The sequence below is a fragment of the Humulus lupulus genome, chromosome 2, assembly GCF_963169125.1.
Source record: "Humulus lupulus chromosome 2, drHumLupu1.1, whole genome shotgun sequence".
Classification (NCBI taxonomy): domain Eukaryota; kingdom Viridiplantae; phylum Streptophyta; class Magnoliopsida; order Rosales; family Cannabaceae; genus Humulus; species Humulus lupulus.
Genome location: NC_084794.1, coordinates 277,585,868 through 277,602,836, shown reverse-complemented (window position 1 = coordinate 277,602,836; position 16,969 = coordinate 277,585,868).

The following is a 16,969-nucleotide window of genomic DNA, read 5'->3' as shown; positions in this document are numbered from 1 at the left end:
ATTATTAACTTAAACTCAGTTATAGTTGGAAGTTAATTACATAACTTAAATAATTTTTGTAACGCAGTTGAAACTATTGAAAAACAAATATTGTTGAGAAAAATCATATATCAATTGAAAAGTCTTCAAAGTAAAACATACACATTAAACATACAAATATGAATATGCATAAGAAAATATTATTCCTCATCAATGTCAATTCCTACATCATCATCTGTACTTTCTAAATCATCTTCTCTAATTTCGTCATCATCATCGTCATTGATGAAATCATCATCCACATCCGAAACAGATCGAGACGTTTCCCCAATTATGCTGGTGTGACCAGGTCGATCCAAATGCAAAATCTTCAACTCTCCTAATTCCACGGTGAGTACAAAATTTGATGAAGTGCTATCGTGTACGACATCAACCTCATTATCATCATTGATACTTTGATGATCCCAGATCTTTCGATGATTGACTTCTTCTACTACCTTCCAATTTTTGTTTCTTGAAGGATCTTCCAAGTAGAAAAATTGTTTTGCTTTAGTGGAGAGAATAAACTGATCGTTCTTATACCATTTAGAATTAATCATGATACTAGTTATGTTATTCTCAGTCACATTTTGACCCTTGCTTGCATCGGTGTTGAACCATTTTCATCGAAACAATACTACCAAGTAACCATGGGAATAACATAAATCTACAATCTCCTCAAGTTGGCCATAGAAAGTGAAATCATCGGATCCTGGCACCGAAACTCCACTATTTTGAGTGGTACGTCTTTCGTCACGACTATGGACCAAAAACTTCAAACTATTAACAATGTAAGCCATGAAAGAGTGTGCATTCTGATTGGACACATTTGCTAAAGCAAATAATTCATCGGTACACTCAGTTGACTGTACTGCCGCAAACGACCCATCTATAGAGTATGACACAAAAAAGGAAAACACAATGAGATGAGTATTAATCAATACGAATTTCATAAGAATTCTACAGTTTCGATAATTTACCTTGAATTTAAACCAGATAAGGAAATCTTTTTGAAGATTTATGTTTGAATTTTCTCGAAGACATTCACTGTATAGCACAAGGATTAATGTAAGATAACATTCTGCCATGAATTAAATTTAATGAATCACTACTACGAAATTGGGCTTTCCCAACACCCAACCACGACAGTCAACTTTGTTGACTGTCGTAATTGCTTAGCGGGACTCTATGCCGATAGTTAAAAACTGTAGGCATAGAGACAACCACCGACAGCTAATAACTGTCACCGTTGCTTTTGACTGTCACTATTGACCCTAGCGCCGACAGTTAATTCGAGACCAATGCCAACAGTTAAAATGTGTCTATATTGAACTTGGGCTTTCCCAACACCCAACCACGACAGTCAACTTTGTTGACTGTCGTAATTGCTTAGCGGGACTCTATGCCGATAGTTAAAAACTGTAGGCATAGAGACAACCACCGACAGCTAATAACTGTCACCGTTGCATTTGACTATCACTATTGACCCTAGCGCCGACAGTTAATTCGAGACCAATGCCGACAGCTAAAATGTGTCTATATTGAACTTGGGCTTTCCCAACACCCAACCACGACAGTCAACTTTGTTGACTGTCGTAATTGCTTAGCGGGACTCTATGCCGATAGTTAAAAACTGTAGGCATAGAGACAACCACTGACAGCTAATAACTATCACCGTTGCTTTTGACTGTCACTATTGACCCTAGCCCCGACAGTTAATTCGAGACCAATGCCGACAGTTAAAATGTGTCTATATTGAACTTAACGCCGACAGTTAATTCAAGACCTATGCCGACAGTTAAACGTTGTCGTTATTGACCCCAACACTGACAGTTAATAAAGGTTCAATGCCGACCGTCATAAATGTAGCCAAAATTCAAATAAAAAATTATAATTAATTAATAGTATAATTTTAAAAATAAACTAAATTATGTAAATATATATTTATAAAAATTATGTATTTATTCAAAACTTTTAAAATTATATTTTTTTTCTAAATTTTTCATATTATTAACTTTTGTATTTATAATAATTTTTATATCAATATATACATTTTTTTATTCTTTAACATATTTATAAAATTAACTATATTAATAACTATATTATTCTTTAACATATTTATAAAATTTGTATTAGTAAAAAAATAGTTGTTTTATTAATTGGGAAAATATTGTAAAAATTTTAATAAATAATATAATTTTAAAAATAACTAAATTATTTAAATATATATAAATAAAATAACCAAATTGGAACAAATAACAATTATTGTGATATTGGAATATAAGTCTTCGGCAACGTCGCCAAAAACTTGATTGTGAAAATATGATACGCAAGTATACGTAGTCGTGTCAATTAGTAAATTTCGGAAGAACGGATATCGTCCCATAGAGACTATCTTCCAATTATCACTAATTGATTTTCAAAATCTATTTGGTGAATTAAAATTTAAGTGAATAATTAAAGGTAAAAGAAATACCATAAACTATGAATAAAAATTAAAGAACTGGAAACAAAATAATGAATCACTTAATTAAAAATCAAAAATAAAAAAAACCTAGGAATTAATTTCATCAACTGTTCATTATATTAATTTTAATAATCAATTCTAAATCTCTTCTTTCTATTCTAATAGCAGGTTACTATAATCAATTCCTATTCTTTTCCAAAATATAAGATCTCAATCTATATGTAGGTTTTCTACATTTCTGCTATAAACTTGAACATATAAAAGGCATTAAACATGGAAACCTAATTACTACACAAGTCATACAGGTACTTTAGTCCAATATGCAATCTATGTCTATACAATGATAGCATATTCAATTCTCATCTTTCGAATTTTGAATCAAAACCATTGAATCAAGTAAATAGTGATCAAGTATTTACTAGAATTAAATAAACATCGTATAGATTAGAATAGAAAAGAAGTATCAATAGAAAATCACAATAAAATTAAATAGAAATCCCAGTGACTATATTAATTCCTAGATAAAAGAAATTAGTTCACAGATAACATAATGCAAATAAACTGCAAATAATTGTTCATAAAATCAACCTAAAGATTTCAGATGAAAACAGAAAACTAATTACAGCAGCCTCTTCTAATCTAGGGTTTTTAAAAACTAAGACTCCCTCCCAAAAGTGCAGAAATTTTTTCTTAAATAGCCCTCTTATGTTCCCAAGGGAATAGACCAATTTTCTCTTCAAAATGTGGTTTAAAATCTGAAAAACGCGTATACAGCGCTATAGCTGTGTCTGGAGCACTGTAGCGCTAAAGTCAGAGCCAAAAAGCCTAAAATTTTGTTCACTAGCGCTGTAGCGCCCTTTATATAGCACTGGGGCGCTACCTTTCAGTTCTTGATAGCACTGTGGTGCTCCTTTTGTATCGCTGGGGCGCTACTTCCAGAATAGAATGGAACTCATTCACGTCCTTCCCAGCGCTATGGCGCTCCTTTGATAGCGTTGTAGCGCTATTGTCAGAATCCAATATTTCACATATCGCCTCCGAAAAACACGATTTTCTCCATCTTAACTATATTTTCTTCCACTTTCACTCCTTTTCACTCCTTTCACCAACTTAGCATTAAAAACCTGAAACATGAGCAAACAAGCATAATTCAGCAATAAAATAATCCTAAACTAACTAAAAACACCCTAAAACTAGACCATAAACGAGCCTAAAACTGGTTTATCAAACTCCCTTAAACTAAACATTTACCCGCCCTCGAGTAAAGAATCTAACTAGACTGAAACCTAAACAAATCAAGGTTACATAACTAACCAATTCAAACACTCAATACTGCTATGCATATATAATCCGCAGAAAAAAAAATCATGCTATTTAGAACATTAATCTAGATTTTCAGTCTCAATTACTTCACCCTTCCACTGTAATTTATCAACACCAAAGCTCATTTACTCACTACTTGCAAATAAAATAATTAAACCACTTTATGCACATCAAATATTTTCATATGCCTACATTACTTACTATTCTCCATTAATATAAACAAATGCACAAATAAGAATCAATAGGACTTTATAAGGGTTGTAATAGAAGGCTTAGGTATAGGTAGATAAAGAGACAATTTTTTAAGCTTAATCATACCACAAGCATTCCAACTAAACAAACTTTCCCAGAAACGTCACACATCTCATCCCTTGTTACCCCTTTTTCTCTGCAGTGATTGAGAATATATATATATATATATTTAAATACACTCCCTCAAACTTTGATTTTTCAATAGATAACTATTTGGGAGCATAATCATTTTTCACTTTCTTTCTTTTCTTTCTTTTTTTTTCTTTCTTTTTTTTCTAAATCATAAGTAAATTTCTCAATAACACATAATACAAACATCCCATTACACATTCACTCCCCTCATATACTAATTTTCATGCTCATGGTATGGGTCAAAAAGAGTAAATGGTAGTTTATTTCATAGTTAGGCTCAAAAGGATGTGTTAATCAAGAAAATGGTTATAAGGCTCAAAAGGGTTAACTAAAGATAAAATTTAATAAGGTTAGCTTGAAAGGCACAACCAGTCCAAAAATTTCCTATATCATTTTCCTAAATGTGCACTGTTTCAAATTTCATCTCAAATAGTAAGCAAGCAAGTTCTAGAATTTTTTCAAACTTTTCAAACCATAATCAAAATTTGACATGCATAAAATAACTTAATTATAACATTTGAAAGTTATGAACAATAGATCTCTAATGTCAACAAATCACAGCGAAAAACAAAGTAATCTAACCAAGCACACAGATTGTTTTTAGAAGCACATCAATTTTTCCTTTGGATTATACTACAAAATAGTAAATCATATTCACATGGCAATAATTATCCACTTAATTTATAATCTAAAACATGACTCCAAACAAACAACTAACAAAAAATAAAAATATTAAACCGTAAAACAAACACAAAGAACAAAAAAAAAAAAATTTCTCCCCACAACTTAAAACCGAACATTGTCCCCAATGTTAAGTACAAAAAGAATGAGAACAAAGACTTACCTTACCAGCCACTTTAATATGGTGGTTGTGGCGGCTAAGAAGAGGGTCCCTCAAAAGGTTGAGACTGCGGAGGATGTGGTTCCTGAAATCTCGCAAATGTCTGAGGCGGAGGCGGAGAGTAGAATGGAGCAAAACAAGTTTGATCTGATTCATTTAAAGACCACCGACTCACCAGGTTGTTCAAGCGACCCACATTGTTCACCTCATATTCATATCGTTGGCCCATATATTGATGCATCATGTGCTACTGCTGAACCATATATTGATTTCGTTGGATAAGATAATCCAACTTATCATTGACATTCTTCAGGCTCTAATCACTACCACCTTCCTGCATCACCGGATTAGCCTCTTCTTCCACCTTCATTTCAACATGGTGTTTACCCCTTTTTCTCATTTGTGGCACATATAGAGCAGGCTCAGGATAGTCCTTCATCAATGAAATTGACAAAGGTTGCTGCAACGACTGATAAATATCAGTAATAAAATCTAGAACTCCAGCCTTATAACACATCATTGTAATAACCGATCCATGGCCCAAACCTCCAGTGGTATGGCCCTTTTCAATGAACTCAATACTTTCCTTAATCCATGAACCCACATTAATAGTCATTCCCATCATGAGCGCATAAATTAGTAGTGCTCTATCTTTAGTCGTATCAGATACATGACTTACTGGCATAAATCGAACACAAAAAAAGAAATCCCAAAATCTAGCCTCAATATTTAATTGACAGGACGCTATACTTTTAGGTAGAGTGTCAGATAAGTTCCAAGGAGCACCTTCAAAACATAATTTTTCTGCCACAGCAGTATAATCAATATATCCCTTTAAAAAATTTGTATATTCTTCTTCTTGCTCCTTTATATGCAGGACATTGAAAACTATATTAATAGACTCCGCAGTGAATGATTCTCACTTCCCTCTAAGAAGAACCTTATCATTGTGTTTATTTCTTAAATAGGCATAAAAATCATACACCAATGAAACGTTTGCCTGTGCCAATTTCATCACAAAATTTTTCCACTTCGTAGCCGCAATATTGGCTCTAACCAACTCAAAAATCTAATGATCAAAAGGGTCAGATTGATACTCCACTTCATGTTCAGGAATCAATGGTTTTCTAACAAATTTTTCATAACGCTCTTGAGCTTGAAAATCTATAAACCTAGTTTCATCATACTCTTGCTCCAAACTATCATCCCTTGGCTGGGAAGCTGAAGTTTGACCTTTCCCCTTATCCTTATTCCTTCCTGCTCTTCTTTTAGGAGACATTATTGACACTCTCAATAACACCAACTCAAAAAAATAAATTACAGCACCTCCCCTTAAATTAAACACTTTTCCTCTTCACAACCACGCTATATATTCAATTTCACAAAACACAATATCCAAATTCTCCCAAGCACAGCACAAAGATTAATATCCATCAAAAACAAACAACAATGGAACCCAATCCCAAATGCAACAAAATTTTTTGAATACTAACCCTTGAAATGGGCTCCCTTGTGCTTGAGTGAATAAAGCCCCTTGAAAATGTTAATCTTCTTCAAGAAATTTAAACTCTGAATTTTTAGGGTTCCAAAAGGTGATTGAGGAATTGGGATTGGTTTTAGAAGAAAAAAATTGAGCAAAGGACAAAAGGGCTAAGATAGAAGAGAAAAATGAAGAAAAAATATTGGAATATATGGTGAAATTTTTTGGTAAGAGTCTATAATAGAAGATCTATAGAGGCTTTGGGGTGTTGGGATAGAGGAACACGGGAAGAGAATGAAAAATGAGGATTTGAAGGAGATGAAATTCGAAACCCCTGGTTTTAAAAAAAAAAAATTATGTTATAGAGCGCTATAGTGCTACATGGCCAGCGCTGTAGCGCTACACAAAGTTGCTAGGCTATTTGTCTCTGGATAGAGCGCCATAGTGCTAATAAACGTTAAAAAAAAAACCCTTTTTGCTCTGAGATTAGCGCCATAGCGCCCTATTAATAGCGCTGGTGCTCGAATAAAATCCCATATCTTCTCTGTAACAAGCGCCATAACGCCTCCATACAAGCATTGTAGCGCTACTTCCTGATAAATGAACATTTTCTAACCTTTTTCTTGCAAACCCTTGCGTTTTTTCATGTTTTTCACGGTTCAATCTATACATAAAAAAATTTCTAATTAAAACTAAAAATAATCACTAAACAAATTCCCTAATCATTGTTCCAAACCAAATAAAAATAAAAATCTTAAATTTCAAATACAAAAGAAATGAAAAAGTAAACTTAGGAATGCCTCCTAAGAGCACTGTCTTTAACGTCTTTTAGCCGGACTCTTGTTTGTATTCAGATCAAAGTGGTTCCAAAATCACCACGGACTTGTATTTTTCCACATGACCCTCCAAATAATGCTTCAACCTCTGACCATTCACCTTAAAATGTCCTGTCTTCTCACTATGAACTTGCACTGCGCCATAAGGAAGTGATGTATATACTGTGTACGGTCCTGACCATCTCAACTTCAATTTACCAGGAAAAGGCTTAAGTCTGGAATTAAATAGCAAACATTATCTCCTGGTTGAAAATCCTTCCTCAGTATTCGCTTATCATGAAAAGCCTTAGACTTCTCTTTATAGATCCTCGCATTCTCATAATCTTCATTTCGGAATTCTTCAAGCTCATTTAACTCCATAAGTCTATTTTTCCCCACCATAAAGAGATCAAGATTTAACTTTTTCACAGCAGAATAAGCTCTATGCTCCAGCTCCACCGGTAAATGGCATGCCTTACTGAACACTAATCGATATGGTGACATACCAATCAGAGTTTTGAATGCAGTGCGATAAGCCCAGAGTGAATCATCGAGCTTCTTCGACCAATCCTTCCTTGACTTATTTACTGTCTTTTCTAAAATACCTTTTATTTCCCTATTCGACACTTCAGCTTGGCCATTTGCCATTGGATGATAAAATAACGTCTTTCGATGATGAACACCATAGCGAGCACAAAGAGCAGTGAATGACTTACTGCAAAAATGACTTCCCCGATCACTAATAATTGCTCTGGGAGTGCCAAACCTAGTAAAGGTATTTTTGTGAAGGAATCTAAGTACCTCTTTCCCATCGCAATTAGGCATTGCTCCACCTTCTACCCATTTAGAAACATAATCTACCGTAAGCAAAATGTACTTGTCATTATACGATGACGGGAAAGGTCCCATAAAATCTATTCCCCATACGTTAAACAACTCAACTTCGAAAATACCAATCGTTGGCATTTGATCTCTTCTTGATATATTCCTAGTCCGTTGACAATGATCACAACTTTTAACAAAGACATTAGCATCCTTAAATAATGTTGGCCAGTAAACCCACTCCGCAAAACTTTTGATGCTGTTCTTGTTCCTCCAAAATGACTACCGCAATGCAAAGTATGACAGTGAGTTAGGATTGACAACATCTCCTCTTCGGGCACACATCTTATAATAATTTGATCAGGGCAATGTTTATACTGAATAAGCTCCTCCCAGTAATAGTGCTTCACCTCCGAATAAAATTTCTTCAATTGTTGTCTTGTCATCTTAGGAGGTATAACCTTAGCAGCCAAAAAATTTACATAGTCTGCAAACCATGGAACATCCTTGCAAACACTTACATCGAACAGGTGCTCATCAGGAAAAGCATCATTAATCTGAACTTCTTTATCAAGAGAATCCTCGTCAACCTCCAATCTAGACAAGTGATCAGCCACCGAATTCTCTGTGCCTTTCTTATCTTTAATTTCCACATCAAATTCTTGTAACAACAAAATCCACCAAATAAGACGAGGCTTGGAATCTTTCTTGGTCATAAGATACTTTATCGCAAAATGATCTGTGTAAACAACCACCTTATTCCCAATCAGGTATTCCTAAACTTATCAAAGGCAAACACTATGGCCAACACCTCCTTCTCTGTAGTTGCATAATTAATTTAAGCATCATTCAAGGTACGACTTGCATAATAAATCGTTCTGAATACCTTGTCAACTATTTGTCCCAATACTGCCCCAACTGCAAAATCACTGGCGTCACACATCAATTCTTATGGAAAATCCCATTGAGGAGCAACAACTATAGGTGCCGAAATCAATTTCTCCTTAAGTATCCTAAAAGCTTGTTGACACTTCTCATCAAAATCGAACCTAACCCCATTCATTAACAAAGTGGACAGTGGCTTCGAGACCTTGGAGAATGTAGAATCCAAGAACTTTACTTAGCTAAGTTAGATATTTGTATAATAGTAATAATAGTATTATCTTTATGACTGTGGATTTTTGGTTCAGATCGAGATTTATTTGGACACTCATAGTAGTACTTGTAGATTTTCTAAGTTTAACCTATAGTTTAGGAATATTAATTATAACCTAAGGTTTGATTAATATGACTGATATTGAGGATAATATTTATTATACTATAAGGTTTAGATAAGAACAAATTAGATAATAGCACATGTTATGTATGGGTTTATTAATGATTAAGTATTTTGAGGATTTAATTTATTAAGGTTAAAATTTGAATACTCTAAGGTCAGTCAGCAGCTTTGAAAATGTTTAGAGGGCTTAGTCAAGGCTGTTTACTCAATTCAAATTAAGCTAAAAATGTGTAATTTCGTTTTTAAATATTCAGCGTATGCCGATATATCGCAGCTATAGGGGGCGATATATCGCAGTACGAAGATACGAAAAACACGAAACGATGCACGATTGCCTCAGGCATAATGGTCCAGGCGATATATCGCCTATAGGGGGCGATATATCTCCTCCCTCAGAATATTTTGAAAGTTTTCAAAAACGTTTTCCATTCAAACCTTCAACCTCTTGATAACTCCAGCACCTTTCTGAACGAGTCTTCAGCCTCTACTGAACGATAATTCAAATTATTTTCACTTAAAAAGCCATTATTTTTATTCAAGTTAAATGAGATCTTTTCACTCCTAAACTCTATAAATAGGACCTAGTACCCAGCCATTTATTCATCTATTACTCTAAGTTCAGAAGATGCAAGTTGCTAGGTGAGTATGAGAGTATAAACACTTGGGTTGGGAATTATAAGCTTATCAAACACTTGGGGAAGTAAGGTTTATTCACATTTCGGTTCAAGGTTTAGATTGATCATATAAGTCTTCAAGGTATTTCCAAACTCTAGTCCATTTCTGTATTATGTTCTTTGAAAATTCTCATAGTCTTTTACTCATTCTATCCTTATTCCTTTTCTTGGTTAGGAAATCCAAGTTCTTAAGCACAAGGTTTTTGGTAAATATATAGCATAGATCCTTCTTCACTTTCATCCCTTTTCTTCAATATACTCACCATATTATAAATGGCTTTTTGGAGTGTTCTAAGGTCCCAAATCAGTTCCTATATCCCAGTTATTTTGGTGATTTTATATGTTATCTTATGATTTTATGTTATGTAATATGTTATGTTAAGTATGATTACAGACTTGGGCATATAACCTATATGACTAACAAGCCCCAAATAGATTATGGGCACATGACTTGCTTAGCTAGCAAGACCCCACTAATCTAATGGGCATATGACTTGCTTAGTTTATGGGACCCTAAGTAATAATGGCCATTATAGTATGTATGTGACATAAGTGTTATGGTATGTTTTTATGTTGCATTGTGAATTTTTATGTATATGGCTATATGTTAGATTTTCCTTGCTGGGCATTAGGCTCACTCCTTTTTGTTTATATGTGCAGGAAAATAGTTCTAAAGGCGGAAAAGGTTCTTGGAAGCTTGGGGAATGTGTATTGAGGCGGAATGGATTCAAAGAACCGAGAGTTATGATTTGAGGATGTAGCTTTTGTTTCTTATGGTTTTTATATGTATTTTTCCGCATTTTGTTATGTAATCTCTTTTTAATTATCATTATGTCATGTTTTGATTTCAAAACTATGGGATCCCATATCCTAACTTCAAATTTTAAGTTAGTTTGACCTTTGTCTTTTTCAAAGTTTTAATAAAGTTATGATCATTTCACTTGTAAGTTTTGTTAAAGATTAGTGTCTATGTATAGTTTTCGTTAATGGACCAAGGTTCAAAGTAGTTGGGTCATTACAGTTGGTATCAGAGCATCAGCGGCTTGCAGGTTTATTGCAACTGCTTAGCATACCAGAATGGAAGTGGGACGATATAGCCATGGACTTCGTGACTGTAATGACCCACTACTCTAGACTTTAGGACCATTAATGAAACTATACATACAAACTCTTAATAAGACTTACATTTGCAAAAATACCATAGTTTTATTAGAAACTTGTAGAAACAAAAGTTACTTTCATAAAATAAGTAGGATATGGGTAACTATTGTCTTTAAAACAAAACATAACTTAATGTAAAAAGGAGTTACATAGAAAGTGCGGAAAATACATGTAAAACCATAAAAAGTAAAACAAGACTACATCCTCGAGAAATTGAACTCTCGACTCCTTGACTCCATTCATCATCGATACACGAATCTTACCGCCTCTAAAGCTATTTTCCTGCACATAAAACTAAAAGGAATGAGCCTAATGCCCAGCAAGGAAAATCTAACACATAGTCATAAACATAAAATTTCATAATAAACATAAAGACATATCATAACACTTATTACATACACTTATTATAATGGCCATTATTACTTGGGGTCCCATAGACTAAACAAGTCATATGCCCATGAGATTAGTGGGGTCCTACTAGCTAAGTAGGTCATATGCCCATAATCTTTTTGGGGTTTTGTTAGTCATATGGGTCATATGCCCAAGCCTACAAACATACACATTTCATAACATTTTTATAACATATTTCATAACATATCACATAAGATAACACAAGCATAAAACATATAAATTCTATCCTATTTTCCTTACCAAAGTTACCGGGATATGAGGACAGAGTTGGGACTTTTGGAACACTCCTAAAACCATATATAACAGGGTGAGTAGATATAAAGAAAAAGAAATGAAAGGAATGGAAGGAATAAACCTTGAGAAAAAATACTTACCAAAACCTTTTTGCTTAAGAACTTAGATTTCCTAACCAAAATAAAAATTAAGGTTAGAGGTTGAGTAGAAGACTATGAGAACTTAAAAGATCAAGTACAAAAATGAACTAGAGTTTTGGGTTACCTTGAAGACTTGTAAGACCAATCTACACCTCAAACCGAAATACTATAAAACCTTACTTCCCCAAGTGTTTGATAAGCTTATGATGCTTAAGCTTATGATTTCCCCAAAACCCAGGTGTTTATACTCTCACACTCATTTAGCACTTGCAGCCTCTGAACTTAGAGCAAAAGGTGAATAATGGCTGGGTACTAGGTCCTATTTATAGAGTTTAGGAAGGAAAGGATCTTGATTTTACTTGAATAAAAATAATAGATTTTTATGTGAAAATAATTTGAATAATCGTTCAGCAGAGGCTGAAGACTCGTTCAAAAGATGCTGGATTTATGAAGAAGTTGAATGGCTGAAAGGAAAAAGAATTCAAAAACATTTGAATTATGCTGAAGGAGACGATATATCGCCCCCTGTAGGCGATATATCGCCTGGGCCAGTATGCCCGAGGCGACCGTGCATCGTTTCGTGTTTTCCGTATCTACGTGCTGCGATATATCGGCACATGCTGAATATTTAAACACGAAATTACACATTTTTAGCTAAGTTTGAAAGGAGTAAACAGCCTTGACTAAGCCCTCAATGTATTCAAAGCTGCTGACTGACCCTATTGCATTCAAACTTTACTCCTTATTAAATTAAATCCTCAAAATACTTAATCCTTAATCACCCATTCATAACATGTGCTTAAAATCCTATTGGCCCTCATCTAAACCTTATAGTATAACAAATATTATCCTTAATATCAGTCATATAATCAAACCTTAGGTTATACTTAATATTCCTAAACTATAGGTTAAACTTAGAAAATCTATAAGTACTACTATGAGTGTCCAAATAATTCCCGGTCTGAACCAAAAATCCACAGTTACAAAGATAACACTATACATACTATAATACTACTATCTAACTAGCTAAGTAAAGTTCTTGGACTCTATGATTCTCTCCTACTAAAAAGAATTTCTTCCTCGAAATTTTCTTACCAAATACCTCCGGATACCGGCCTTGCATGTCCTCCTCCAACTCCCATGTTGCCTCTCGTTAAGAACTATTACTCCATAGGACGTTGACTATAGGAATGCTCTTGGACCGTAACTGCTTCATCCCCCTATCTAGGATGCTAACCGGTCATTCCTCATAACTTAAGTCTTTCTGGAGCGCTATCGTATCGTACTTGAGGACGTGAGATGGGTCTGACACAATTTTGCGTAACATCGAGATGTGGAATATGTTGTGACTATTGGCTAGCGCTGGCGGTAGGGCTAGTCTATACGCAACTGGTCCCACTTTGTCCAATATCTCAAAAGGACCTATGAATCGGGGACTAAGCTTGCCTTTCTTCCCGAACTGCTTGACACCTTTCATAGGAGATATCTTCACGAAGACTTGATCTCCAACTTGGAACTCCACATCACGTCGCTTGGCATCCACATAGCTTTTCTGATGGCTTTGAGCAGCAAGCATACGCTGTCTAATAAATGATACTGCTTCTTGAGCTTGCCTAACAGCTTCGGGCCCTAGAAGCTGCCTTTCTCCTACCTCGTCCCAGTGCAACGGTGATCGGCACCTTCTTCCATACAGCAACTCATAAGGTGCCATCCTGATTGTTGACTGATAACTGTTGTTGTACGAGAACTTGATCAGTGGCAGGTACTTATTCCATGATCCTCCGAAATCTAGTATACACGCGCGTAGCATATACTCTAAGATCTGAATCGTACGCTCAGACTGCCCATCAGTTTGAGGATGAAAAGTCGTACTAAGGCTTAACTTAGTACCCATGGCTTGCTATAAGCTTCTCCAAAATCTTGACGTAAACACTGATCCTCTATCTAACACTATCGTCTTGGGGATTCCATGCAATCGTACAACCTCTTGGATGTAGATGTCTGCATATTGGTCTGCCGTGTATGAAGTCTTAACTGGCAGAAAATGAGCCGACTTGGTTAGTCTATCTATTACTATCCAAGCGGAATCATGCTGCTTGTTCGTCTTTGGCAGACCCGTCACGAAATCCATGGTTATATCATCCCACTTCCATTCTGGCATATTAAGTGGTTGTAATAAGCCTGCAGGGCACTAATGCTTCGCTTTCACTTGCTGGCATACCAGACACTTAGATAGATACTCTGCTATGTCCTTCTTCATCCATGGCCACCAATAGATTGCCTTGATGTCATGAGTCATCTTGGTACACCCTGGATGAACTGAGTACGGGGTGCTGTGCGCTTCTTCTAAAATCGTCTTCTCAATACCTTGATCATTCGGCACGCATACCCGATCCTTGTATCTCAATAAGCCTTGGCTAGATATTGAGAAATCTGTAGTCTTGCCTTCTCTGACTGCATCCATGTGTGCTGCTAGTGTGTCGTCATGTCCCTGACCAATTCGTATATCCTCTAACAAATTCGATTGGATAGACAAATTAGCCAGCTTGCCTACAACCACTTCTATTCCAGCACTGATAAGCACCTGCTGTAGCGGCTTTTCTATTCCGAATAAGGCTGCTAAATTCCCATAGCTTTTCCTACTAAGCGCATCGGCAACCATGTTCGCCTTTCCTGGGTGGTATATGTTAGGAAAAATAATATTGCCTCAATGGAAATGGTAAGATAATCTTACAACTCCATGCAAAATATTACAATGGACAAGATTGATTAAATAAAGTGTTACAACTCTATAACTGAAAATACAAATAAAACAAAGGAAATGATGAAGATGATGAAGAAGAAGAGAATAGTAAAATACAACTCAAAACAAAAGTTACAAATAAAATAAAGTGTTTGGAGCAAATGAAGAGATTACAACTCTTAAACAAAATATACAAGTAAATAAAACAAGAGAATAAGAAGAAGAACAATAGAATAAAAGGAAGAACATGAACCACAAACAAACTCTCACTTACACAACCTAAGTGAAGAGGATTGGGGATCACCAACTTGAACAAGGTTTAAAACCTTTGTCCAAAAGCTTATTTCCCCCTAACTCAAGCACTAAGGGATCTCTCTCAGATTTTGGAAATGCTTTATGGAATTATCAAGCCTCAAGGTGTTTCTAGCCAAGTGCTTTAGTGGATAGAAATGGTGTATCTTATAAGTGAGCATTAGGCTCCTATTTAAAGAGTTTAGAGACACCCTTTGAATTTCAAATTCCACCAACCCCCATGGCTGTTACCAATGATTAATTGGGTGTTTTATGGAATTAAAATAGAGATTTGGGAGTTACTTGGCTGTTGGAATCGTTCAAAATTGGATAAAAACTGAAATTATATGAAGTTGTCAGCCTTTAGGGCCACGGCGCTTGTTCCAGGCGCCGCGGCCCTCAGTCAATTTCAGCAACACATTTTTTCAGTTTTTTCCAAAACATTCCAATTTATTCTCACTTGATTTTGTAACATCCATACACAATATGGGAGTTAAAATCACATCTCTATCAGCCATTTCTCATATGGCTTTAAGAAATTCATCTCAATATTGTGTAACAACAAATCTACACAAATCTACACCAAATATGTTACATGTTTGGATATTTCACATATATCCAAATAATGTAACTCTCTATTATATGTTACAATATGTGACACTCTATGTCACATTTATTTAATCTAAAACATTATATTATAAAATAATATAATATAACATTATATTATAAAATAATATAACATTCCCCCACTAGATTAAATAGTCATCTATTGTAACACTTATTTAATCAATCATTATATAAAAAATATAACATATCCCCCACTTGATTAAATAAGAACTCTCTCTTATAGGAGTCATTGCATTGATGCATAAAGTAAAGTGTTTTTCAACTTGAACTTTACTATAGTGTAATTATCACAAAATTTGTCAAAAATTTGGTTGCACTAGGCATTGAACCATCTTTTCATGATGACAAATCGGTGATAATACACACACTTTTGTGATGTTCACTTGAGACCTCTATGTCTCGCTTTGCACCGTTAATGGCCATGTGCACTTTCCATTCATGGACGTTCTTGAGAATACTCCCAATTCTCATGAGAGGCGGCACCACCCCCAGGTCCATATAGGTAGAATTCTTACAGTATTTTGTTACCAAAAATACTTGTCTTTACAAGACTGAATTCTATTAAAAAATCTTTTGGTTTTAACCCTCCACTTGGTAACACACAAGTACTCAATATCTCAGATGGGACTTGTTTTGAGTACAACTAATATTCACTTGATTGACTTGTTATTACCTATTGAACCTAACACTGGTTGAATAACTAGTGTTAAGATAGGTTGCCATCAATCGTGAATCTCTTTAGGGAGTTTAAGTCCCATCCCTCGAGATGATGCAACCACTAAATCCCTCGTTAGTGGCTTAGTGAAAGGATCCGCCAGATTTTCACTTGTTCTCACATAGGATATTGAGATGACTCCTCTTTGAATCAATTCTCTTACATATCCATGTCTTAGACTAATATGTCTAGACTTCCCATTATACACTCCGATGTATGCTCTAGCCAATGTTGCTTGGCTATCACAATGTATTGATATAGTAGATACATTATCTTTGATTAGGGGAATCTCTATCAACAGATCCCTTAACCATTCGGCCTCTTTGCCAGTAGCAGCTAGAGCTATGAACTCCGCTTCCATAGTGGAATGAGATATACAGATTTGTTTCTTGGAACCCCAAGAAATTGCACCTCCACCAAGTGTCAATACCCAACCAGTTGTGGACAAGTTGTCCCCAATATTGGATATCCAACTTGCATCTGTATATCCTTCTAATATTGAAGGAAATTTGGAGTAGTGAAGGCTTTGTCCTTTGGTTTTCTT